Source organism: Phodopus roborovskii, unplaced genomic scaffold, assembly GCF_943737965.1.
Source record: "Phodopus roborovskii unplaced genomic scaffold, PHOROB, whole genome shotgun sequence".
In the NCBI taxonomy this organism is placed as follows: Eukaryota; Metazoa; Chordata; class Mammalia; order Rodentia; family Cricetidae; genus Phodopus; species Phodopus roborovskii.
The window spans coordinates 76,908,575-76,934,474 of record NW_026126418.1 but is presented as its reverse complement, the minus strand read 5'-3'; positions in this window follow the sequence as shown (position 1 = coordinate 76,934,474).

Sequence of the window (25,900 nt, the reverse complement as noted above, 5' to 3'; positions counted from 1 at the left end):
CACAGGCACAGAGCCCTCGCGGCCAATGCTACACACCAACTTGTAGAATTACAGGTGCCCTAGAGCAGGCTTAACTGCCAGCAAGCACGGGGCGGGGGGGGGGGCGGAGGGGAAGGCGACGACACATGCTAGTATGCCCCTTTGTGAGGAGCCCAAGACAGGGCTCAGCTTTCCCAGGATCCCTCGCGCTGTCAGAGGCATACAGTAACCCAGAAGGCTGTCTTGAGTGTCCTTGCTGGGATGAAGGGCCCTCTGCAGATCCCTGACACCCTTTTTGATTAAAAACGATAAAACTAGATGACTGGGCAACATTCCCTAGCTCCTGGAGCTTCAGCAACAAAAGCTGTAGTCATGTTTTATTCTCTCTGGAGCTGCTCTAGTCCAGCTGGCTTATGGGGAAACTGAGGTTTGGAAGAGGAGCCAGGATGGCCCTAAGACAAGGCTGGGGGTCAGAAGCAGATTCAATGGGGTGTCTGGTTTTTCCAAACGTGTGCTGACAGGAGACCCTGCAGTAAGCCCCCTTTCCCCCTCTATCCCAGCACCCAAGGGCTCCCAGGCACAAAGCCACTTGGCGGCGCTCGAGGGGGCGCGCATAGGAGCGCGCGCGACGGCCCGCGCCTTCGGCCAAGATGTTCCCTCTCGGCATGATTGACAGGCTCGAGTGCCGAGAAACAAAATTGTTTATGCGCTAATGAATAAGGCCCTGATTGCAAGATCCTGTTTGGAAAATTATAGTGCGGCGGCGGCGGCGGCGGCCGCGGCGGCCCAATTACAGCCCGCGCTGCATATTCATTTCGTCTCTCCTTTGCATGGAGATGAACGGGCGGCCCCGAGCCCTGCAAAGGCAACGCCAAATTTAGTTCCAGGTTCCGCACTCCTCCGCGCCATTGTCTGCCCGGACCACCTGCCTCCTGCCGGCCTGATTGCAGGCAAGGGCGCGGAAAGGGAGGCCAAGAAAGTTCTCCCTGCCCCCTCCTCGGGGCACTCCCCCCCTCCCGCCCTTTCCCTGTCCCCGACTCTCCGGGTGTCTCTTCTTCTCCCTCTCCTCTTTCCTTTTTCGGTGCACTACACACTTTCTGACTCTACAACTCCGTGTGTGTCTCCCCCAGGTATAGAACGTGAACCCAGGCTGGGATGTAGTGCAGTGCTTCGCAAGCACCAGACCCCTAGGGCTGCCCTAGCACCAGAAGAATGTGGAACAGGCAAAGGAATGCCAGTCATTTCTCCTCCCGGTCCCAGCTGCAGAAATTCCCTGCGTTCTGGATTCCTGGACTGTAGGAGAAAGCAGGAGCAATGAGGGGATGTTTCACTGCCCTCCCCATCGCAAGACTTCAGAGGTATCCTTGTCCCATGCGTACCTTGTGTAGTCATTCCTATCCTTCCAGTGAATAGGCACCCTTTCCAAAACAGCTAACCTACCCTTCTCTTCCCAGCAGGAGACAGTTCCCTCTAAAGAGCACCCTGTTTCCTAGCACACCCTGATAGAGCTACTGGCATAGTACATTCATCTCTGTTCCCCAGGTCTGACCTGAGAGGCTCCCAGGGCTGGCTGAGTCACCAAGAGGCCCGGTGTGGTGCTCAGGGCTGAGAAAAAACAAGAATCCTCTGCCATGTGGGCATATGCCCACCCATCATCTGCACTGTTGTGTGTTGGCCGGCCCCAACAGATGTGAGACTGGGAGAGAATGCCTTGAAGCTTCAGCCTATGTGGGTCTCATCAGTTAGGTCAGCCTGGATTCTAGCCAGTGACAAGAACAACTAACTGGTCCTTCTCAAGGTCATTGCTGTGGTTGGCAGGTGCCTGAGGCCTGGATGTAGTCAGTAAGGCTCAATCAGATGTATCCAACTTTTCTTTTGGAGCTAGTCTTTTGTCCAGGGTAGCTCAAGCTCCTTATTGTAGCTGAGGACAGCCTTGAACTTCAGATCCTCCTATCTCTACCTCCCCAGAGCTGGAGTGAGAGGAATGTGCCACTATGCTCATACTATACCAGGTAAGCACTCTGCCAACTGAGCTACAGTCTCAGGCTCCACCCCTGTAAAACATTATGTTTGTTTATGTGTGTTTGTATGTACATTCGTGAGTTTATGTACACTGAGTGTGTCAGTTGCTCATGGAAGCCAAAGGGCACCCAATCTCTTGGGACTGGTGTCACAGGCAGTCCTTTGAAGCACCTGGTGTGGATGTTGAGAATGGAACCTAAGCCAGGGTCCTTTGAGAAAGCAGTAAGCACTTGCAGCTGTTCAGCCATCTCTCCAGCTGCCCATCCATTCGACATCAACACAGAACACTGTCATCAACAAAGCCCATGGACAAAATCATAGAACTGAGCTATAGAATAAAAACATTTGTAGCAACCATCTCCCAAACAACTTCATCATGTTTTAAAGACATTTATAATTTTGTGTTGAGCAGAATCCATAGATCTCCTGAGGAAGAGAGGCAGACACACAGAAATGGATGGAGGTTCAGGCTATCCATCCTGCCACCTGTCCAGAAGTCCACAAAATGACTAGATTGGGAAGCACTGATGTGAACAAAAACGGACACACCCGATCTACCAGGAGACACCCAAAGTCACACACACACACACACACACACACACACACACACACACACACACACACACACACACACTGATTCTCCTCAAAAGACCTCAGAGCCAGGACTTCCCAGGCAGTGAGTGGGGCAGCACTGCCCCCTGGTGGTTTTTGTGGAGTTCTGCTGTGTTCACACCTGCTTCCTTAGAAACTACAGAGCTCATAGGTATCCAGATCCAGAGAACCAGGACTTTCATGGATAGGGCTCAGAAGAGATCAGGTGTCCCTGAAGGTGACACCTGTTATTCTTATTTCAATTCTATATTGCTATCCCCCAGTCACAGAACTTGCAATACCCATTCAGAGACTGGGAGAGCAGGAGCTCCCATCCTGGAAGGCAGAGAAGCTGGGCCTTCTGTAACAGAATGGACAACATCAGGGGTCCTTTCTACTATTCTTTTACTTCCACCCCAGCCCAGCCACTTTCCGTGCGTATGTGTGTGTGTGTGTGTGTGTGTGTGTGTGTGTGTGTGTGTGTTTTAAGCAGTGAGCTATCTCAGCATTGGGGCATGGTGCAAGGCTCTGGTGCTGGGAAAGGAAGCTACCTTTTAGACATCTGGAAGGCCACTATAGGGAGCATGCACTTATCCTTGGACCTACAGGGGTATGTTAATAAACTAATACAGAAAGAGTTAAATGGCTGAGGAGATGAGAGGCAGGGATATTGAAAGGGAAACCAATGGCTTGGACCTGGCTGAGGGTGAGAGATGGGTGGGTAGAGGTATCCCAGTTTCATAGTTGTGGAGAAAGTTGCCCACCCAGCTTGGAGAGAGATCAGCCTTGAAGGGCAGGACACTGAAGGACTACAAGATGGGGGAAATAGTGTGTCTGGTATGGTGCTGCCAAGCCAGGGTGGTGTGGTTTGGATATGAGGCGCCTTCTATAGAAGCTCTGTGGGTCAAAGACATGGTTCCCCAGCTTTGTTGAGGGGTGATTAGATCATGATATGTTAATTGCATCAATTAATTAATGTAAATGTGGCTGTATAATTAAGTGGCCTGTGATGGGAGATGCCATTCTGTATACGTTTCTCATACTGGTTAATGAATAAAGTACTGTTGGCCAATAGGAAAGGAAGATAGGAGGGACTAGGAGACAAGGAGGAAAGAGGAAGGAGGAAGGAGGGGTCAACATGGAGAGTCTGGAGAGACTAGAACCACCAGCTGCCTCTCGCTGGTAAGACCACGTGGAAATACATAGAAATGGGTTAATACTTAAGACAGAGCTAGCCGATAAGAAACTAGTAACTGGTCAACAGAATTATATCATATACAGAGTCTCTCTGTGTTATTTGGGGCTGGCACGGCGGCAGGACAAGACTAGGCGGCGGGAGGAAAAACTGTACTCCTTACAGGCCTGTGCTAAGCTAGGGCATAGTTGGATAGAGTTGGTCACCGGGGTGTGCTTGTCCTTGGTCCCCTTCTGCCTCTCTGCAGCCCTCACCATGAAGTAAGCAGCCTTCCTTAATATCCCTCCATCATGATGTTTCAGCTTTGCCTCAGGCCAATATCCTGAAACCATGTGCCAAAGTAAATTAATCTTCCACTAAGTGTCCTCCCCTCCAGGCAATTTGGTACAGTAATAAAAGATTTTGTCTGGAAGTCAGTGACATCAGGCCTGGAAAAGTCATATGTGACTTGGAAATTTGCTGACAGGTGGCTGAGAAGTCACTGAGGTAAGCCCTGAAAGGCCAGAAGAACTGAAGATGGATGGTGCTCATCCCGCCTGAACATCAAAGGGGAACCTTCTAGGTAAGATTGAGCACAGGCACCACACAAACCTGTGTCTCACTGAATGCACCGAATGGTAGACACCAACACCACTGGTGCTTCTGCCGGCAAGTTCCATGTGACACCTGCCTGTTTTGTGACCCAGCTCCCAATATTGCAAGAACAATAGGCCATGGACTAAGGAAATACCCACAGGCAGGGACAAAAAGACCTGGAAGACCAGGGACAGCCAAGAAGGACCAGTCAGGGAGGCCAAGGACAGGGAGTCTCAAGAAGATCATGTCCAGGACTAGAGGAGATGAGGGTTGAGGATCATGCCCAGCTGTGGCTGTGGAGTGGCTATTTGAGCTCTGAAATTTGAGCTCACTCTGCATTTCTAAGCTGGTCCACCTTGCTAGTTTGCCTGCCTAAGGGGGACAGCCTTGGGTGAGGATTTTTACACGACCTTTGTCTTTCAGGACAGTTCAGAGTGAGAAAAAGGAAGGAGATTGGACACTAGGGCAGAACTGAGGTGAGTTTTCCCAGTAAGAGACAAAGGAAGCCAACACAGGGATGGCTGGACATCACATAAGGGACAGGGGGCTGCCAGACTGCAATTTACCCTATGACCACTAGAGAATAGCAAAAGCAGTCCCTGCCTCCATCCATGCTTCTTTGTCTAAGGACCTATCCAGATCTTTACTTCAAGTATCCTTGGGCTGCCTGGGCCTGTTTCTTTTTAGCAGGTGAAGCAGTTGGGCACTGAAATCTCTAGAACTCTTCCCTGTGAAGCAAAAGCTTGCAGCTTGTATTTTCACTCAGCCCAGTGAGAAAGCCCCACAGTCAAAGGCACAGATAGTGTGGACAAGAACAGAGCATGAGCAAGCTAAGCAACCTAAGAGCTGCCTCCAGTTTAAGCAGCCAGTGATCACAGTCTCTGAAGGCTCCTCTGGCTTAGTTTAATAGGAGTGCTAGCGTGCTGTGTTCATGTGCATACCCTCTGCAGGCCCATCTGAACGACCAAGAGTTTCCTTTTCCACACCTCACCATACACAGATGTCTGAGGTGCCCTACTCCCTGCCCCCAGCTGCCTGTGTGTCCTCTGATGCCTGTTGAGGACAGCAGTAAGATCTGGACAGGTGGTTCTGAAGAGGTGTTGTGATCAGATTCTCACAGAAGCTGTTGTGCTGGGGGCTTCTAGTGACCTCACTAGAGATGAAGGGAAGGGTAGGCTCCCCTTCCTATGATAAAGCAGTCTCAGTTGATCACTACTGATGAAATAGTGGGGTAACTAGGACCAGGACTGCATGGAGGGACATTGCCTGCCTGAAGGACAGTGTTTCCCCACAGAAGCCACCCCAGGGCAGCCTGGGCAGAAGGGCAGGGCAGCACTTAGGGACTCACAGTTGGCTAGTACAGCCTTCCCTGCTGTGTGACCTTGAACCAATGGATAGCCTTCTCTAGCCTTTGCAGGGAAACATACCCATGATTCTGGGCAGCATTCACAAACTCTTGATAACCTTAACATTGTTAAAAAGAGGAGCAACCCTGGGCCACCCACATGTCTGTGGAGCACAATTCTTCCCTTAGAACCCACTGGAGACCGGGTGGTGGTGGCACACACCATTGATCCCAGCACTTGGGAGGCAAAGACAGATGAATCTCTGTGAGTTCAAGGCCAGCCTTGTCTACAGAGCAAGTTCCAGGACAACTAGGGTAGAGAACCCCTGTATTGAAAAAACAAACAAAAAGAACCCACTGGGGTCCAGATTTGGGAGTGCTCTCACTCAGTGGGGTCTTGGTATAAATATATGGGCTTGGAGATTAGCAGGACTAATCCAAGGACAAGAGTGTCACCACTCCTTCCCAGGTGGCCTGGGAAGTCTCTGAGCATCATTTCCACCCATGGCAAGGCCATCAGAGTTCCCCGCTCCCTGGCTCTTAGGATCCAGGCTGAGATGGGTCATATACTCTCTCACTGATGAGCCTTGGCTGGTGAAGGGAACCAGCAAGTGCTGGCCCTGTGAATCATTGAGCACTCACCAGGCTTTGTGAAGCACTCCCAGGGCCTGGCCAGCTGGTGAGTGCTCTTCCCCCACCCAATAGCTCACCTGTTCACCCCCAGATCTCACAGGAGCCTTTGCCTCCCTCCTAAGCCTTCTGCTCTGGTGAATGAGCCTAAGGCATAGAGCCAGACTAAGCTACTCCTCAGACAGGAGGGAGGCTGTGCATTGGTCCTTGCCTAAGCTGTTGTTAATTCTTCAGACTAGAAGCTCCTCTTCCTGTCTATGCTGGCCCTTCCCACATTCTTACACCTGGGCCCAGGCACCGGTGGGGCAGCCTTTTCTATCAGAGGCTTTGCATTCCAGGAGTCCTAGGAGAATGGATATTACACATTAGGAATATGAGCAATGGGGTCACTGGGTCAGCTGTAAGCAGTCCCCTCTCCCTCTGTGTGTCCTGCAGGTGCTGCAGTCTCCAGAGCCTGCAGGCAGCAGCCTTGCTTTCTCTGGCACCTGTGTTTTCCATGCTGTACAAGAGTGCTACCTGCAACATGCAGTGAGTGCTGAATTTGTGCCCAGATATACTTCCAAGGCCTGGGCTGTCCCATGACCACTTCAATGTCTGGCTCTGTACCACAGAAAAGACCTGTGCACTGACTTGAATGCAGGAGAGCCCTTTGAGTACGAGAGCGCACATGCACACACACACACCAGCAGACACATGCACACAGCTCTACACCCAGGTTCTAAGTGTAGTCAGGACACTGTGTTTGAGAGCTGTATGTCTATTGAATCAGGTACATGCAGCATCAGGAGTGCAGACATGGGTGAGGAAACAAAATTCTACATGTATGTGCAGATTCCAATGTGGCATGCACTTCTGTCCATTTTTATGCACATGTGGAGGTGCCCAGGAACATTGATGCTGAGGTGTGCTTACAAGAACATTCCGGAATCAGGGAAGCATAATTTATTAGCTCTGGGCACAAACTGCTTCTTCAGTCCACTCCTGCAGGCTGAGCTCTCTGTGGGCCATCAGGATCAACTGTACCCTCGGGAAGCCATCCAATCCTGCCCTGCAGAGTCCTTGAGCAGACTCTGAGCAAGTAGTGTCCTCGACCTTTGAAGATAAGAGGGCTCCAGGCAGATCTTGGCCACAGAGACAAGTGAGTGGGAAGGAACCCAGGCCTCAGGCCTGGAAACTGCTCCTACTCACTTAGGCCAAGCTGGCTGTGCTGGAGAATGTCAGCGGGTGCCCACACTCTGCTAGCCATCCAGCCCACTCCTCCTCTGATCTTCCCCACACCCCTAACCAGAAAGCCAAGCCATCCCTGTGAAACTGAAAACATGGAGGTATAATTGACCTATGTAACCCCACACTGACGTGCTCATTTCAGTGTATCCACAAGGTTGCATAACCATTACCACCATCTAGCTCCAGAATTTTCTATCACTACAAAGGAAGTCCCAGGACCACTAGGAGCTCTGCCACCTGGCCTCTAACCCCCCAGAAATCTACACCCTGCCCCAGATTTGTCAATGGCAGACATTTTGATGAAGGTGTCCACACTGCATGGTTTCTTTCATGAAGGAGTGTGTTCACAGGGCTCTGCATCCCACTATAAATGGGAAACTGTTTTCGAGAGATAGAGTGATGATCCAAGCCAAGCAGCAATTCCAGGCAGGGTTCTACATGGTGTTACTCCCTTTTTCTTTTAATTTTCAACTGTTTCATTCTGAGAGATTGATTTTTTTAATTATGTGTGTGCATGTGTAGGTATTTGCACATTAGAGCAGGTTCCTGAGGCCAGAATAGAGTGTCAGGTGCTCTGGAGCTAGTTATAGGCAGTTGTAAGGTGCCTGAGTGGGTGCTGCAAACAAACTGGGGATCTTCTGCAAAAGTGCTGAGTGCTTTTCATTGTGGAGCCATCTCTTCAGCCCCAGAACTCTGTTAAGAGTGCTAGCCTATTGTCAGGCAGTGGTGGTACAAGTCTTTAATCCCAGCACTTGGGAAGCAGAGGCAGACAGATCTCTGTGAGTTCAAGGCCAGCCTGATCTACAGAGTAAGTGCCAGGACAGGGCAGAGAAATTTCTATAGAAAAATCCTGTCTCAAAAAAAAAAAAAAAAAAAAAAAAAAAAAAAAAAAAAAAAAGAAAGAAAGAGTGTTAGCCTGGGCTTGTGGGGCTGGGAGGTGGGGACCAAAGAAGGGCTCTCAGTCCACGTAAAGGAGTGGCTGCTGTTTAGTCCTTGCCACTATCATATTGGTTGGTGTGTATGTGTGTGTGTGTGTGTGTAAAGACCAGAGGTTGGCAGTGGTGTCCTCCTCTGCCACCCTTCACCTTATGTTTTGAGACAGGGTCTCTCACTGAACCTGGAGCTTTCTGTTTTGGTTAGATTGCCCAGCTGGCACACCTCAAGGGTCCACCTGTCTCTCTGTACACCCTGAGGATCAAACTCGGATCCTCAAGCCCCTGACTCACTAAGCCATCTCCCTGGCCCCACAGCTTTGTCCTGGAGAGAGAATGTGAAGTGAGAGCTCTCATACTGATCCTAAGAGGACGGCGAGATCAGTGTAGTAACTAGCATCCTGAATGCTTCTCTTGTACCCAGAGTGTTTTACATTATTAATTATTTGTTATGCAGATGTGTGTATCGTATACCCTGTGTATGGGGTGCACATGTCACAGTGCATGCATGGAGATCAGAGGTCAACTTTGTGGATTCAGTTTTCTCTTCCCACTTTTACCTGGGTCCCAGGGATCAAACTCAGATTTCCAGGCTTGCAGTGCAAACACCTTTTCCTGCTGAGCCATCTTACCTAACTGGTCCTAGAGTATCCTAAGGCTGTGTTCTGTGGGCGCCTTCTCATGCAGTCTTCATGACAGTCCTGAAGCAAGGACTTTTGTTATCTTCATTGTGCACCTGAAGGAACCAGAAAAGAGGTGAAGTTATTCAACCAAGAACGCACACAAGCTAGCGACAGAGCTGGGCTTGGGACAGCAGCCCCATCCTTGTTCTTATGCAGTCACAGAGACACATTCCTTCCTCCCAGCTCACAGAGGCTCACAGAGGACGGTGGGAATGCAGGTTTTAAGGGAAGTTCATAAATGTTGGCAACTCCCCTCAGTTGTTATTGGCACTTGCAGTTTGTTTTAATGCAAGTCACCTCACCTCCTGCTTCCTCCTGGGCCCCGCTGCCCTCACATCGCTTCCTCAAGGAATTATTTGCAGGAGCAAGAAGGTAAGCTTGTCACTGAACCCTGGGTCCAGCTAAGGGCCATGCTGTAGCAGGTAACCCCATGACCTGGGTGGCCCCAGACTCAGCAGGCACTGCACCAGTCCCCTCCCCTCCATAACTCTCCACAGCAGCCTTGGAAGGTTCTTAGTCACTGGATAAAACATGCTCATGTGACAGTGACACCTCTTTGAGATGTCCATACCATATCCTTGATCAGAAGAAAAATCAGATGTGCTCTCTAGAGCCCCAGGCTATGCTCACAACTGCCAGCACTTTTGGGTTAGGACTGATGGAGGCCAACAGTACCATAGAACTAGACATTCCCTTTCAGTGCAGCGAGGGCTATGCACTGCTTCTGTCAATCCTGAAATCACCCTAGACTCTTGGTCACTGGTTCTCAACCTTCCTAACACTATAATACAGTTCCTCATGTTGTGATGACCCCTAATCATACAATTATTTCATTGCTACTTCATAACTGTAATTTTGCTACTGTTATGAATTGTAATATAAATATCTGATATGCGGGATGTATGATATGCGAACCCAAAGGGGTCACGACCCATAGGTTGAGAACTATTGCTATAGGGTGTTCAAGTTAGGTGGTCTTTCTCGAACCTGTGGATGTTAACCTTAATACTGGTGGTCACTCACAACATGGGAAGAACAATACCCACCTTTAGGGTCAGCGGGGATTCAGTAAATTACAATGTAAAATACACAACACACCAAAGCCAGTTTTCTTGTGTGCGGTAAACACCACTGACACAAGCTTTTCCATTGCTATTTTTCTTGGAGCTGGAGATGCCTGCTAACCACACACTCCAGAGCCATGCCCCAGCCCTCCCTGCTGGGGAATCAGAACCAGGAAGCAGAATGGCCAGCTAAGGCTGTGGCTGTGTTTGGGTGGTTTTCTTCTTGGGTTCCTGCACCATATTTGGTGCCATTGTGTCCATGCTTCCCCCAGAGGCCTGTGGGGGAGTGGCCAAATGCCCTGGGATTACTAGAATGCTCTCCTCACATCTTGCTCAAGATAATTACCTGATGAGACACTGGATCAGGGCGAGGTCCAAGTTAGTGGCTCTGAGTACGTGGCTTAATACCATGTGGGTTCAGACGATGAAACTTGTGTGATCAGACTTGGCAACAAGTGCCTTTACCTTCAGAGCTATCTTGCCTCAGTTTGGAAGGTCCCTCTCTGCCTTGTCTCGGTCTCAGTATATTTAGTTATTCCTTCAGGTTTGGTTGGGAAGGGGGCAAGCACAGAAGGTTAGAGAGCTAGGTTTCTTGCTGAGGGGTCTCTTGCATCCCCTACATTGCATATGGGTCCTTCTATGGAAGCCTGTAGGCTCAACAAGAACCACCCTCCCACACGTATTTACCTCTGCAACCCCAGGACCTCTTCCCACATACCCACTGCTGCAGTCTCCTGCCTCCCCTTCAATCCCCTGGCTTCTCCCTCCCTACACACACACACACACACACACACACACACACACGCACGCACGCACGCACGCCCGCACGCATGCACGCACACCTGTAATTCCCTGGCTTCTCCCTCCACACACACACCTGCAATCTCCTGTCCCCCCACCCACCCACATACCCTTGTAATCCCCTGGGTTCTCTCTCTCTTACACACACACACACACACCTGCAATTCTCTGCACCCCCTCACTTGCCCCTGCAACCCCCTGGCCTCTCCCCACACAACTGCAATCCCCTGGCCTCTCCTCCCCTCATACCCTGTAATCCTATGGCCTCCCCCTCCCACGTATCCACCACTGCAGGCCCCTGACCTCTCTCTCCCCACATCCACCCCTGCAATCCCCAGGCCTCTCCAGAAGCTGGAGGAACAATTGCTAATCAGTTTCTGAGAGTCCTGGAGATGAAGAGATGACAACGAGCCTCAATTACTGGCAGCTGGTCCACTGTGGCTGCCCAGCCTCAGACCCTCTCCTGGAACCCCTTCCCCTCTCCAGTTCTTCCTCTGCCTGTTTCTTCATATCCTGATGGAGCACCCCCTTGTCCCAGTCCAGCACTTTACTCCTCTCCTAGTGGTGAGGCCCCTCTCCCCTAGCTGGTCTCAGTCTCATCTAGGAGCTACCATCACTTCACTTTCTTAACTTGACCATCTCACACCCATCTCCCAAAGTCTAGCTTCCTACTTCACCTCCTCCATGGAGCTCTCCTGGCCTTGATCTCTTCAAAAACAGAGCCCCTGCAATAGGCTTGCACGATGTACACACCACACAGTATAGACAGCCATGAGGGCAGCTGCTGGGGCAGCTTGGTATGCCCAGAAGAGCACTGGCTGTAGTTTGGAGAGTTCTGCTCATTTCTTTGACTCATCATTGGGTAAATGACTTTCTTGGCTGTTCCTCTTCCTGTTTTTATCTAGATTGTCTTCCCCACAGTCTAAACCCCAGTGTCCTGGGTCTTCCTTTCTTACTAAGAATGGCTCACACTGAGCTGTCATGGCACATGCCTTTAATCCCAGCACTAGGGAGGCAGAGGCAGGTGGATCTCTGTGAGTTCGGGGCCAGCCTGGTGTAGTGAGTTCCAGGACAGCCAGAGGTACATAGGGAAACCCTGTGTCAAACAAACAAACAAACAAACAAACAGAGACTCACTCCCCAGCCTCCAGGGACACTATTCTTGTCAGGTTGTTAATGGCTACTGCTGCAGGCTCAGCATCTAAGAGAGGTGAATAAATAAATGAACAAACATTCATTTTTAAATGGGTGGTAGCTCCAAGGGCAGCTGCTCCAACACCACAGAAGCCCTTCCCTCCTTCTAGAACTGTCTTGCTTCAAAAACTATATCTTGAATTTATTTCAGATCTTATTGGCCTGCAGGCACCCAACCTCCTCACTTCCCACCTCAGCACCCCCTGCCCCCTCTCTCCACTGCTTCCTCAAAGACAACCCCACTTAGTGTTCTATTGGAAGAAAACACATCAGAATCCTCTCGGGTCTCTTCTATAAATAGAGTGTGAATTAACCAAAACAGAACTAGGGCCTTAGTCACAGCTGCTGTTGTGCAACAGTTTCCTCCTATATTGAAACATTCCATGCTACACAAATGCTCCTTAAGCAGGAAAGTAACAACTCAAAATATCTTCAGGAAGTCCCTGAAACTGAGCAGATCCACTAGGCCCCTCCCTGCCAAAGTGAGCATTAAAAGCTGAGGGTCAGGCAGGAGCAGAGCATCAGGGCCTGCCAGATACTATGTCTTAGTTAGGGGTTCTATAGCTGTGAAGAGACATCATGATCATGACAACTCTTATAAAGGGAAACATTTAATTCAGGCTGGCTTACAGTTTCAGATGTTTAGTCCATTATCTTCATGGTGGCATGCAGGCAGACATGGTGAAGGAGAAGGTGTAGAGAGTTCTACATCTTGATCTGCAGGAAGTAGACTGTCTACAAAACTGGGCCTAGCTTGAGCATATGAGACCTCAAAGCCAGCCCTCACAGTGACCACACTTCCTAACAAGGGCACAGCTACTCCAACAAGGCCATATCTCCTAATAGTGCCACTCCCTATAGGCTAAGCATTCACACACATGAGAATATGAGGGTCATACCTATTCAAACCATCATATCCCATTCCCTGGCCCCCATAGGCTTGTAGCCATAACATAATGCAAAATTCATTTTAAAAGCCCTCATAGTCTATCACAGTCTCAACTATGTTTAAAAGTCCAAGCCAGGTGGTGGTAGTGCCTGCCTTTAATCCCAGCACACAGAGGTAGGTGTATCTCTGTGAGTTCAAGGCCATCCTGGCCTACAGAGTGAGTTTCAGGACAGCTAAAGCTGCACAGAGAGATTCTGTGTCAAAAAAACAAAACAAAACAAAGCAAAACAAAAAAGGAAAGAAATCAGAGTTTAAAATCTCTTCTGAGATTTATTCAATCTCTTAAACATAATCCCCTATAAAATCAAAATCAAAAAACCATACTTCCACTATATTATGGCACAGGATATACATTATTGTTCCAAAGTGGAGGAAAGCAAGGACAGTAAGGAAATGCTGGATGAAAATAAGCCTGGAAACCATCTGGGCAAGCTCCAAACTACATCTCCATGTCTCATGTCAAAATGCTCTCTTCAGAACTCCAACTCCTGTAAGTTTTGTGACTGCAACACACTTCTTTCTCTTGGGCTGCTTCCACTCTCTGTTAGCAGCCTTCCTCAGCAGGTATCCCACAGCTCTGGCTCTCCTAACATTTTGGGGTCTTAAAAGCAATGTAGGCTTCACTTTCACAGCTTCATGCAACGGCCTCCCTAGGCCTGCATGCAGGGACACCCCCCGGGACATGCCTGGCCTCAGCAGTTTTCCTTAGTCACAGAGGAAGATTCCATAACCCATTTCTTTTATTCTTAACTCTAAAGCTAGAACCATGTGGCTAAAGCTGCCAAGTTCTGCTGCTTTCTGGGGTTGGCACATGATCCCCTCATTCAATTACATCTTCACCAGATTTCTGTTTTCCGTGGTTTCCTTCACTGTCTATTAGGTTTAACTTAAAAGCAAACCTCCCCAGGAACTTACTCCCTTCTGCTAGCCCCACCATTTAAAGTTTCCACCCAGGCTTCAACATGTGAGACTAGGGAACATTTCATATTCAAACCATAAAGCCCCTGAAGAGACTCACCCTCAGGGTAGAGTCAGGGATAGGATGGGAACAGGAACATAGGGAAAGTGATAAGGGCTAGGGTGGAGACACAGGGTCCTTTGTCACAGGCATCCTCCAAGCAGGAGCAGCCTCTTTAATACCACCCACACAGTCATGGTTTGAACAGGTGGTCCTTACATATGGGAGGCTGTGGTATCTTTAGGAGGTAGGAATCAGCTGTCAGAAGTAGGTCATAAGGGGCAGGCCCTCCTTCCCAGTGTGGCCTCTGCTTCCTGATCCACTAGGATGTGAACAATTCCTACCACATGTTCCCCCACCATGAACTGAGCTTTTCATCATGCCTTTCAGGCATGAAACTGAGACCATGGGCCAAAATAAACTTTGGTCATAGTGACACAAAGGTAACTAAAGCAAGCATCACCCAGAGCTGGCAGGACGGCAGTACTGAAGGGCTGACTGAAGTGCCAGCTTTTCAGATGTCGTCACTGAAGGGTGTGGCCAACTCCAGCCCAGGAAGTTAGGGCCAGTGTGGAAGGCCTGCCTACGCTCCTGGTTTGGGTGGTTTCCTTTGGAATTCAGTTTTGAGGTGATGGTAGAGTATTACTGACCTGTCTATTTTCTCCCAGGTAGGTAGCCCTGTGGTACTGGAAGAGTTGCCCTTTCTCCCTGACTAGACCAGACTGACATAGAGTCAGGCAGGGGCAAGGCCAGATGAGGCCAGACTTGGCCTTTGTCCTAGTTAGGGTTTCTATTGCTCTGATGGATTACCATGGGCAAAAATAAGTTGGGAGGAAAAGGTTTGTTTGGTTTACACTTCCACATTGTAGTCCATCAAGGAAGTCAGGACAGGAACTCAAGCAGGGCAGGAGCTGATGCAGAGGACATGGAGCAGTGCTGCTTACTGGCTTGCTCCCCATGGCTTGCTTAGCCTGCTTTCTTACAGAATCCAGGACCACCTGCCCAGGATGGCATCACCCACAATGGGTTGGGCTCTCCACCATCACTCATTAATTCATAAAATGCCAGCTGGGCAGTGGTGGTGTGCACCTTTAATCCCAGCAGCACTTGGGAGGCAGAGGCAGGCTGATCTCTGTGAATTTGAGGCCTGATCCACAGAGTTCCAGGACAGCCAGGGATACACAAAGAAACCCTGTCTCAGAAATCACAAACAAAGGGGGGGGGGCAGGAAGAGAGGAAGGGAGGAAGGAAGGAAAGGAAGAAGGAGATGCCCACAGGTTTGCCTACAGCCCTGTCTGTGGACACTTCCTCCTCTCGGATGAGTTTAGCTTGTGTCAAGTTCACATAGGACTTACCAGCACAGCCTTCAAACTGATTCCTAAGTAGAGTTTTCCACTTCACTCAGAGAAAAGGTGTTTGCCTGACTGCAGGATAGGCACTAAAGGGCAGGTTACAATGTTCTGAGGGCTGCAGGTTTTTAGGGTGCCAAGTGTCCCTGTGTCCTCACAGCACCATCCTGGCTCCTTCATTCTTCCTGGGTTATCCTTGCCACTCATCTTGCTGGTGACCAGTTGGTGTTCTAACCACTTGGCCCTCCAACCCAGTTAGTGCCAGTTCCCCAAGGAAGGGAGGAGAACTAGCCATAAGTATAGGGAAGTATGGGGAAGCAGTGACAGCATCTGGCCCCAAGCTGGGAACAGATGTCAGGGCTGGGGACAGTGGGTCCCAACCTGATGGCGAAGATCTAGGGGATTCACTGCCTGTCCCTGGCAGTCTGCACCTCTCCTGCACTCCTTTGCTCTGATCTTGTGAAAGACCCCCATTATGCTTATTGCCTGTTTAAATTGCTCTTGCTAATTTGCCAAGGTCAAGTTATGAGAAAAGTACAGGAGGGAACCAGGTGCTGCTCTCATCCGACGCCAACCAGATATCTGTGGTCTGCAGCTTGGACTAAAGCAAGGTCAGCAGGACAGTGTCCAGTATGCTGAGATAGTCATAACTGAATTCTTTGTATTCTTTGTGCCCAACCCGAATAACCAACTATCCTTGGTTAACTACAACTGCTACATTTAGATGAAACAATGAAGTCCCTGTAACCATGCTTCTGCTTCTGTAAGCCTGCTTCTTGCCACACCAACCTTAACCAGGCACGCTCTCTCAGTCTCTCGAAAGACTGGGGCGTCCATAGGTACCTGTGTGTAAACAATAAATAACCTCTTGCATTTGCATCCAGTGGTCCGGTCTCATCTCTTGGGGGCAAGGGCCTTCCCCCTGACAGGCTCCAAACTCTTGGGATCTGCTGGGGCCTTTCACTTGTTTTCCTGGCTCCCTTCAGTCCAGCTCTGTATAATTCTTCCTGACTGGCCTGGAGCTGACAGGCTTCCCAAACCCTGGGAAGATAGTTCTTTTTCCAGAGTCTCTGGGTGATGGGTTATAATTGGCACACACTCTTGCTAAAAATTTAGCTGGAATTGTCTAGTTTAGTCTTCAATGACTTTAACAATTTTGAGATAGAAAATGTTCTTTGGGGTTTTTGTTTGCATGTTTGAGACAGGGTTTCTCTGTGTAGCCCTGACTGTCCTGGGACTCTCTCTGCAGAAGACCAGGCTGGCTTTGAACTCAGAGATCTGCCTGACTCTGCCTCCCCACCCCACCCTCCTCCACATCCCCCAGCCCACCACTCCTCTCCAGTGCTGAGGTTGCATGTTAATAGGGGTCATCTGCTCCCTGCTGCAAGCATCCTTTGGACTCTGTAGAAGACCCTGCCCCCACATTCCTCCCCATACCTGAGTTCTCCTGACCTCTAATGCTGCCTGTTCTCTCAGCCCACCATGCACTCACTGCCTTTCACACATCTACACCACAGGGCTCACCTGGGACAGGATACTCAGAGCAGGGATTCCAGTGGCCAGGCTTACTGACTCACACCATAGATGGAGATATAGGCTGGGAGGGATTTCAGTGGTTTCCAAGCATCTCAAAAGCAACAAGTCTGCCACTGTTCTCACTCAGCTCACCACAGGTCTCCAACTCGCATCCCTCTGGTTCCATTGTGGAAAACATCTCCATCCATCCCTCAGTTGGGTTTAACAGTTGATTCTACCTTGAACTCCCAGTCATCTCTAGGTTACCCTTTTCTCTCCATCACCTCTCTCTCTGCTACTGTGGCCAACCCACAAAACAGTGCCTGGAGCATAGGCGTCTGGTGGGAGGGCTGGCTAGTTCTAAATCTAGTAACTCCTGTAGACCCAGTCCCTGCAATCTAGCATCTATGGAGTAGCCAGAGTAGCAGGATCATCTTAGCCCTGTTCAAGCCTGGGGTGCTCTGCCAACCTCAGAGATGGTGGTATTCATGCTCTCCCCGCCTCTCTCTCTACATACTGCTATATATAAATGTTCTAGCCATATCATAGGTCTTTCAAGCAGCCTACTGTGCCAAGCTGATGACTCACACTTCTGTTTAGCACATGACTATGATCCCCCACCCCCATCCCATCTGCTCAGTGGGTGATTCACACTTTGGAGGATATTCAAACATCACCCTGGCCATGAGACTCAACTGGACTTCTTTGTGTATCTGTTACTTACTTATGGATGTGTCGGTTCAATAAATGGATAGGACTTTCCTCAGGCCCTAGACCTGCCTTATTCATCTCTGTCCAGAGTGCCCTGCACAGACCTGGAGTACAGAAGCAGAAATGTAGGATATCTCACTGTCCAGGTCCTGTTCATGTACCATTCCTGTGTAACTGCATACATATCTTGTCCAAATGGAAATCACTGTGCCAGTCACTCACTGACACTCACTCAGCACATGGCTCTAACACAGACTCTGTTCAAACAGTGGTCATTTTCTGACCCTGATCTGCGGAGCTGCCTGGCCTCTCCTGGGGACTGCCCCATGTGCTATAGTTGAGGCTGCTCCCTGTGGTGATACTCAGCGGGGCCTGGCACATCTCATTCTTAATTGCTCACCACTCTGCTGTCCTGATTGCCTTCTTATAAAGTGCCCCTCCCTCCAGCCCCTTCCCTGTTCCCCCCAAGTTGATAGCCTTTTCATTACATGCACATATATGTATGTATGCAAATGCATGTGTGTGTGTGTAACCTGAATCTGTTTTTGTTGTGTGTATATGGTTTCAAGGCTGACCACTCTGCATTAGACATTTTGTAATCAGTAGGCCTCCATTTTATAATCAGGAACCATTATGATTCTCTAGTTCAGTTAAATTCCTGTTTACTGTAAAACTTGAGTTACTGTTCCTCAGAGTTGGGCTGCACCCCAGCCCGTAACCATAGAATGTTCTGTAACGAATGTCCCGGGAAGATTCTTTGTATAATCTTAACTGCCTGGTCTTGCTTCTGTAACCATGCTTGCTCCCCACCCTATGGTTTTCTTATAAAAGGAACCTGAGAAACAGGCTCAGGACTGGTCTCTTGAACTCTGCCTTAGGAAGAGTCAGCCGCCAGCCAGATCTTATGCATATGAATATAGCTTGCTTTAGTTTGGCCATAATTTGGGTCAGTGGGATTCACCAATAAGGGAACTCGTGCCTGGGAAAGGCTGTCTCCTCCTCCCACAAATTGCTAGTTGCCTGTATAGGGGTGGGACCCATAGAGAATTCCCTCCTTCTGTGTTAGTATATCCACTGATACTGCCATGGCTCTGAGTCCTTGTCTTCTTTATGAAGCTTCCTTCCTTCCTTCCTTCCTTCCTTCCTTCCTTCCTTCCTTCCTTCCTTCCTCTCTCTCTCTTTTTTTAAAAAAAATTTTTTTTTGCTCCTATTCCAGTTCCCTCTCTCCTTCCCTAAGCCCCCCAACCATCCTCCCATCCCATTCCCCCTTCACTCCACAGGGAGGGTGATGCCTTTATGAAGCTATTTTTAGGAGACACTTTTTTACAGCAGGCTTCCTGGTATTCTGGCATTTGCAATATTTCCATCCCTTTTTCTCTGATGTTCTCTGAGTGATGCAGATGTACGCACTGGGGCTGGGCTCCTCAGGAGCCACTGAGCCCTGCATTGTGTCCAGTTGTGGTTTTCTATGATGGTCTTCAGAAGCTGTGAAGAGAGGCTTCTTTGGTGAAGGGTGGTAGCCACATATACTTATGTGTGAGGAAATTATGTTGGTCCAGAAAAGTCTGCAAGTCTTTACAGCAGGGGGTTGGACTTCCAAGAGGATGCGTCCTGCTGCACAGGAACTCCAGGAACTCCTCAGGCCTTTACCTGTGCCATACTTACCAGAGCAAGTCACATGGTCACGAGGGGGGTGTATGTATGATTTATGTGGGGCTGTCAAGGAACCTGTCCACCATGGTCATGCTTCCTCCTTCAGTAGCGATGCTGAATACATCTGAGAATCCTTCCCTCCCACCAGGTCCAGGGCATGTTGGTCTACAAGTGTCAAGTGGGTTCTGACCCCACTCTGGTCCAGACATGGTCTCATTCACAAAGGTAGCAGCAAAAGCTTTGACTTCTTGGTTGTATTTGCCTCTTTTCCCTTAGGAGGCGGGGGCTTTGGGAACAGCTTCCTTCTATGGGATATCCTTCAGCCCAGAACAACAGAAGTGCCATGACTGTTTCCTCCCGAGATACAGGGCATCGAAGACTTACCCAAGCTGCAAGCCTTTGTTGCTCGGCTGAGAAGAGTCACCCCCATCTCCACCCCCACCTGTGCTTTCTTCATTTCACACTCTCTCACCATTTCTGATTCAAGGAATAGTGCTAAATGACTGTCCGATTCCTCCATGCCTCCTCCTCTTCGTCCTTCTTCCCAGTGCACTGCGGGTGGAATCCAGGACTTCATCCACATTAGCAATGAGCTACGCTCAAGCCTGCAGGCATGTTAGCACAGAGCTGAGCCTTCACTCTGTTTGTAGCCAAAGGGATCAGGTGTCCAAAATCTGAAAGACATCCTCTTTTTCAATCCACCCCTTCTGCCTACAAGGCAGATTTCTTCTCAGACTGAGTTATCTTGAAGTACTTGGTGTTTTTCTTTTTTAACCTGATTTCTAATGTCAGGCTAACATTGAGCAGTGGTGTTGAGTTTTCCCCTAAAGCACAGGTTCACCACATACATTCAGCATCCCTTGCTTTCCATGCCTGGGTGAGGCATCTCTCTTGAGTGCCTACAGATGATTGCTGCCTAAAATATTTTCAAACCTTGGCAGTTCTCCAAGAGAAGAAGCACTTGTTAGGAGAGTGCACTGGCTTCCAGTTTCCCTTGACTTTTTCAGAGTTGTGATTTGAAATCTGGTGTATACTGTCTGCTTCCCTATAGAGTGGAGACAGAAAGATCCTTGTGGTTTGCTGGCCAGCCAGCTTAGGCTAATTAGTGAGCCCCGCATCTCAGTGAGAGATCCTGCCTCAAAAACTAAGGTGGATAGCTGCTGAAGAGTGATAACTGAGTTTAAATTCTGGCCTCCACGTGTGTGTACATAAGCACATACATGCACCTGTATACACATGTGTATGCTCACCTCTCCTCTTTACAGAAAAAGTCATTTCATATCAATTAAGGGAACAAGCCACTAATAGGTCAGTACAATTTAAAACATACATATATTGACCCTGGGAACACTCTATGAGAGACAAGTCATATTCTTCTCCCAATACAGTAATAGGGGGTGAATTTAATGCCCACTCTCACCAATAGGCAAATCATCTTGAACAAACAGAGAAAAATATTTGAAGAAAAATAGAAGATTCACTCTCCTGAAGCCAATGATGGTCTGCGTCCTCAAAAAACAGTATGATCCCCTTCTTCTCTCTCTAAGTTGTTTTGTCAGGTTCTTTATCATACGAATGAACAAAGTAACCAATGCACACAGGTTCCACTAAGTTGTAAAATCTAAAGGAAACGGATGGATTTCTAGGTGCATGTGACTTACCAAAGTTAAGCCAAAACAATTTAAACAGATCTATAATAGGCAGTAAGATTGAAACAGTAATAAAAATCTCCCAACTAAAAGAAGTTCAGATCCTAAGGAATTCCCTGCCAAATTCTACCCAAGTTGAAAGACCCAATACTTCTTAAATTATTCCTCAAAGTAAATGAAGAAATGCTTTCAACCTCTTTTAATAAGACCAATCCCAAAGATCCCATACCAAAACTGGACAAAAACATATAAAAAAGAAAATGATAGGTCAATCTTCCTGATGAATACAGATACAAAATTTTTCTACAAAGTACTTCAAACTTAATCCAAGAATATATTAGAAAGGTCACTATTCACAAGGAGAAGCTAATGGGCCCCCAGACTGATAGCTGGGAATCCAGCATGGGACTGACTCAGACCCCCTGAACATGGGTCTCAGCTATGAGAAATCTAAGGGACCTCAGACAGTGGAACCAGGATGTATCCCTGGTGCACAAAAGGACTTTGGGAGCAAATTCCCCATGGAGGGATACTCCCTTAGCCTAGAGGCAGGAGGGAGGGCTTAGACCTTACTCCAAATGACTTGACAGATTTAGATGACCCCTCCTGGAAGGCATCACCCTACATGTGGAGTGGGGAGGGATGGGAGGGGAGGGTGGTCCAGGGGCATGGGAGGGTGGAAGAGAGGGAAAAAGGGAGGGAGGAAAAAAGGGAAAAAAAACTTTAAAAAAAGTGCTAAAACAACAACAAAAAAGAAAGGAAAAAGAAAGGAAGGAAGGAAGAAAGAAAGAAAGAAAGAAAGAAAGAAAGGAAAAGAAAGGTCACTATTCACTCTACTCTAATTGGCTTCATTCCAGAGAGTTTGGGTCTAGATCAACATACACAAATCAGTAAACAGATTCAAGGATAAAAATCATGTGATTATCTCAACAGATGCAGAAAAGGCCACAGACCAAAATCTAAGATCCCTCATGGTGAAAGCCTGAAGACTTTAGGATCAAAAGGAACATATCTCAACATAATGGAGGTTATATATAACAAACCTAGAGCCAACATCATTTTAGATGGAGAACAGGATACATGGATCATGGTGGTGCATGTTTATAACACCAGCTCAGGGAGGCAGACAGATCAGGGGGTTGAGGCCAGCCTGAGACACAGGAGAACCTGTCTAAAATAGTAATAACAGCAGCATATCCCAAGCAGTTACTGCCATGTCCGTTGTTGTCTTTGAACTGTACTAAATAAACTTGTTTGTTTTTAACGGAACACATGGATAAGTCATGTGTGGGTTGAGAATAGTGTAGGAAACCCGTCTTTGGGGATGACAGATGAAGGACTCTTAAGTTTTAGGGTGGCCAGAGAAAAGGAAATGTTGCTGCCGGTAAGTAGCTAATGGAGTGGCATGCCTGGAGAGAGAGATTCTTTGATTGGGTAATGGCATAAAGGACTAAAGATTGGTTGGGCTGGGTGAGGAGCGAAAGCTGTGAGCAGGAGGTGGTTGAAGAAGCCTGGCTTCCGAGCAGGCAGGAATAGAAGGCAACTAGAAAGGGAAGGGGGCACAAACAAATTGATGTATCAGAAAAGCTGCAGGAAGAGCTTGATGGGAGCTGAGATGGGTGGGCAGATGTTGGGATGGAGCAGGCAGGGTGGAGCAGACATAGTCCACAGAAATTGGGAGTTCTCTACCCACCCATCCCAGACAAGTCGGAACTCTGTCCTGGGGAGGAACCCAACGGAAGGGCGGAGATCGGGCCACCAAGCGGGAGCTTGAGTGGGGAAGTGGCTGGTCCACCTGAGATGTGATGGGACAGGAGCTGTAGAGGTCCGGGTTCTCGTGTGGGAGGGGAACTGGGCCGAGAACCTTTGAGAGGAAGACTGGGCAGAGGCCAGAGGAGTCAGGAAAAGCCTGAGAAGGAAATCCGCGGTCCTCACCCACCTACCTTAGGGTCGGAGGTAAATAGAATGGCAATGGAGATTGTTCAAACTGTGCACACACCCAGTGTAGAGGACCTGCACCATCCTGTGACAGACTGCAGAGGGTCCAGCAGTCAGGGTTCACCAATCGTTTCCCACATCACGCAATGTGACCACACCTTGTATCCTTGGCCTTAGATACTCCGCCTCCCTTAGGTCCCCTTGGAGCTGTAGGGGCCAGACAGCGATGGCAGGCATTCCCTCTCTGCCCAGAGAAGTTGAGCATAGCACATTGGTTACAGCCACGAAAATGTAAAAAAAAGCTCCTCTTAATTTAATTCAGTCTGAGAGCCCCCAATGATCAGACTTCAGCCAGAGTCTGAGGCATAGGACTTCAGCAGGAATCTAAGGCACAGGGTGCCTCTTGGTGCCAGGGGGCCCCTCAGCAACCCAGCCCTTGTCCTACACGGTAGCTGCTAGGTGACTAGCTAGTGACTCTTGGGACTTCCAGTTGCGCTTGACCCTCAGTTCCTGCCTCCCCAAACCTGATTTCCCTGGTGTTTCTGTTGGTCCTGGCCTGGCGGTGGCTGCTTTCCCCTTGCACCCCTCCTACCCTGCCCCAACACAATTCCCCTTCTCTGGTCTTGGGATATAACCATGTGGACGGTTAGTGAGTAGTGGTGTGTTACTATATCAGAAGTGTAAAAAAAGTCTCTGGAGAGGCTGGAGATTTATAGGTTGGCTGAGTTGCTTAAAGACTTTGAACCATGAGTTCAAAGTCATCATTGTCTATATGCCAGCCCTTTAGAATAAGACCATATCGTTAAAAAACCGGGACCGGAGATCTCAGGGGTTAAGAGCATTTACTGAGTTGCAGAGGACTCAGTTTAAGTATGGTGACTCACAACCATTTATTTGTGACTCCAGTTGCAGAGGAACTGATGCCCTCTTCTGACCAGGCACCAACCTCTTGCACGCAGGAAAATATTCATACATAATAAGCTAAAATAAATAAAGTTTCTGAAAAACAACAACAGAGGCCCTGTTGTTTCTATACTTTCTGCCTCCCCCTCCCCAAGACAGGAGATCTTGTGTCCTACAGACTGTCTTTAAGCTGTGTTCCTCCTGCCCTACCCTCCATAGTGCTTGGGATTAGGAGGGTACCACCACATCCAGCTAATTCCTGCCTATTTAATGTTTACTTTTTCTTCTCTGTCTTTTGTTTTGCTTCTGGGAGTTTTGAAATCCAGAAGTAGGAATCAGAAGATTTAATTTAAAATTTGTGTGTGTGTGTGTGTGTGTGTGTGTGTGTGTGTGTGTGTGTGTGTTCCTGTAGTATAGGAGTCAGGGCCTTTCACATGCTTGGTCCCATGACCCAGGCCAAATTGGGGGCACATCTTGGCTCACCTCTGTAGCATGGGGCTAGACGTGGGCAATCTGTGGCAAAAATCTGTGGCCACAGCCTAAGACTCAGCCCTGGCCCCCATCCATGCATCAATCTCCATTCTTATGGTGATCATAAGAGGGCAGGGGAGACTAAGCAACACACTCCTGACTCCAACCTTCCAGCTTTGTTGACTTTCCATGGTAAACTCTTCCCTGCTCAGGACTGTTCTGTGCCACACCCATCCCCCAGATTGGACACTGTCCTTCCTCTCCCCAGCTCTTGGCTGCTGTACTTAGGAACTATGTGGGCCGCCCCTGGTACCTGTGTCTAGCCAGGATGCTCTGTACCTGGGCGTGCTAATCATGGTCCTGTAGAAGTCTCCAGTGATGCTGACCCCTGCATGGCACATGAGTAGCATCTCTGTACGACTCTGAGCCTGATCTGCAGGTTTCTCTACCAATGTATGCTGGTCCTGGCAGAGGACAGGTTGGCCAACAGCTTTGATAAGATAAAATCTTTGGTCAATGGAGGGGCAAAAAGTGGAAGAGCCTAGGACCTGATGCCTGTGTTACCTAGTTGCCGACCAGAGCCTATTGGGACTGTGGGCATAACTGAGAATCCAGAGAGGGTGCGTGTTTAAGACCTGCTGCTTCACAGATCTGGCTAAACTTACTTTTCTCAGGTGAGGTCACAGATCTAAAGAGGAAATCACATACCTGCTGGAAGAGTGAAACACATGTTACCTCCTTCTCTTGCTCAGTTTTCACTCTTCCAACTTCTAAAAATAGGCTCCTTTTTAGAGCAACTGTCAGGCCCTTTGAGGTTTTCTATTCTGCCCCTCCTGGCTTCTTCTCAGGACAGAGACCCTCCCTGGAGCCCCTGGTAAGCAGTCATCCACCTGAGATGGACGGGAACCTGACTCCAGGCTCATCCTCCTGAGAGGGCACCGTGGAGAAAGCTGCACAGGAGAAGGGGTACTGATGGCTGGGGATGGTTACTAGAGAGGGAGCAGGGTTTTCCTGGATCCCAGATCTAATAGAAGGTCCAGGGCCTCAGGACAGAGACCATAACTGTGGGATCCCAGATTGACTGCACTTTTCCAAGCATATTCCTTGGGAGAGTGAACTCTGAAAAGGCTGAGTTGTTTGGGGATGTTTAAGAAGGAGATGAAGCCCCTGTGTGGGTCTGGAAATCTAGAAGTTGCTTGGAGAGCCACTGATCAGTCCAGATTGGAAGGCTAAAGATGATGCTAAGGTCTGATGTCAGTGAAAGATGGGGGTGGGGGGAAGCATGGGGGTAGGGTAGTGGTGGCAGCAGCATTCACCAAGATAGGGAAGAGAGCAGGCAAAACACAAAAGCTTTTCCTTGGGATCTCCTTGTGTTCTATCTTCCTGGTAGAAAGTGTGGCCACATTCAGTGTGGTTCTTCCCATTTTAATTAAACTAACCAAGATAGTTCCTTACAAATGTTCCCAGAGGTGTGCCTCTTGGGTGATGCTAGACCTGATATTAGATTCCATCAAGTAAAGGGTCAATTAACCACCACAATGAGTGTTGACTTCTGCTTGTCCTGT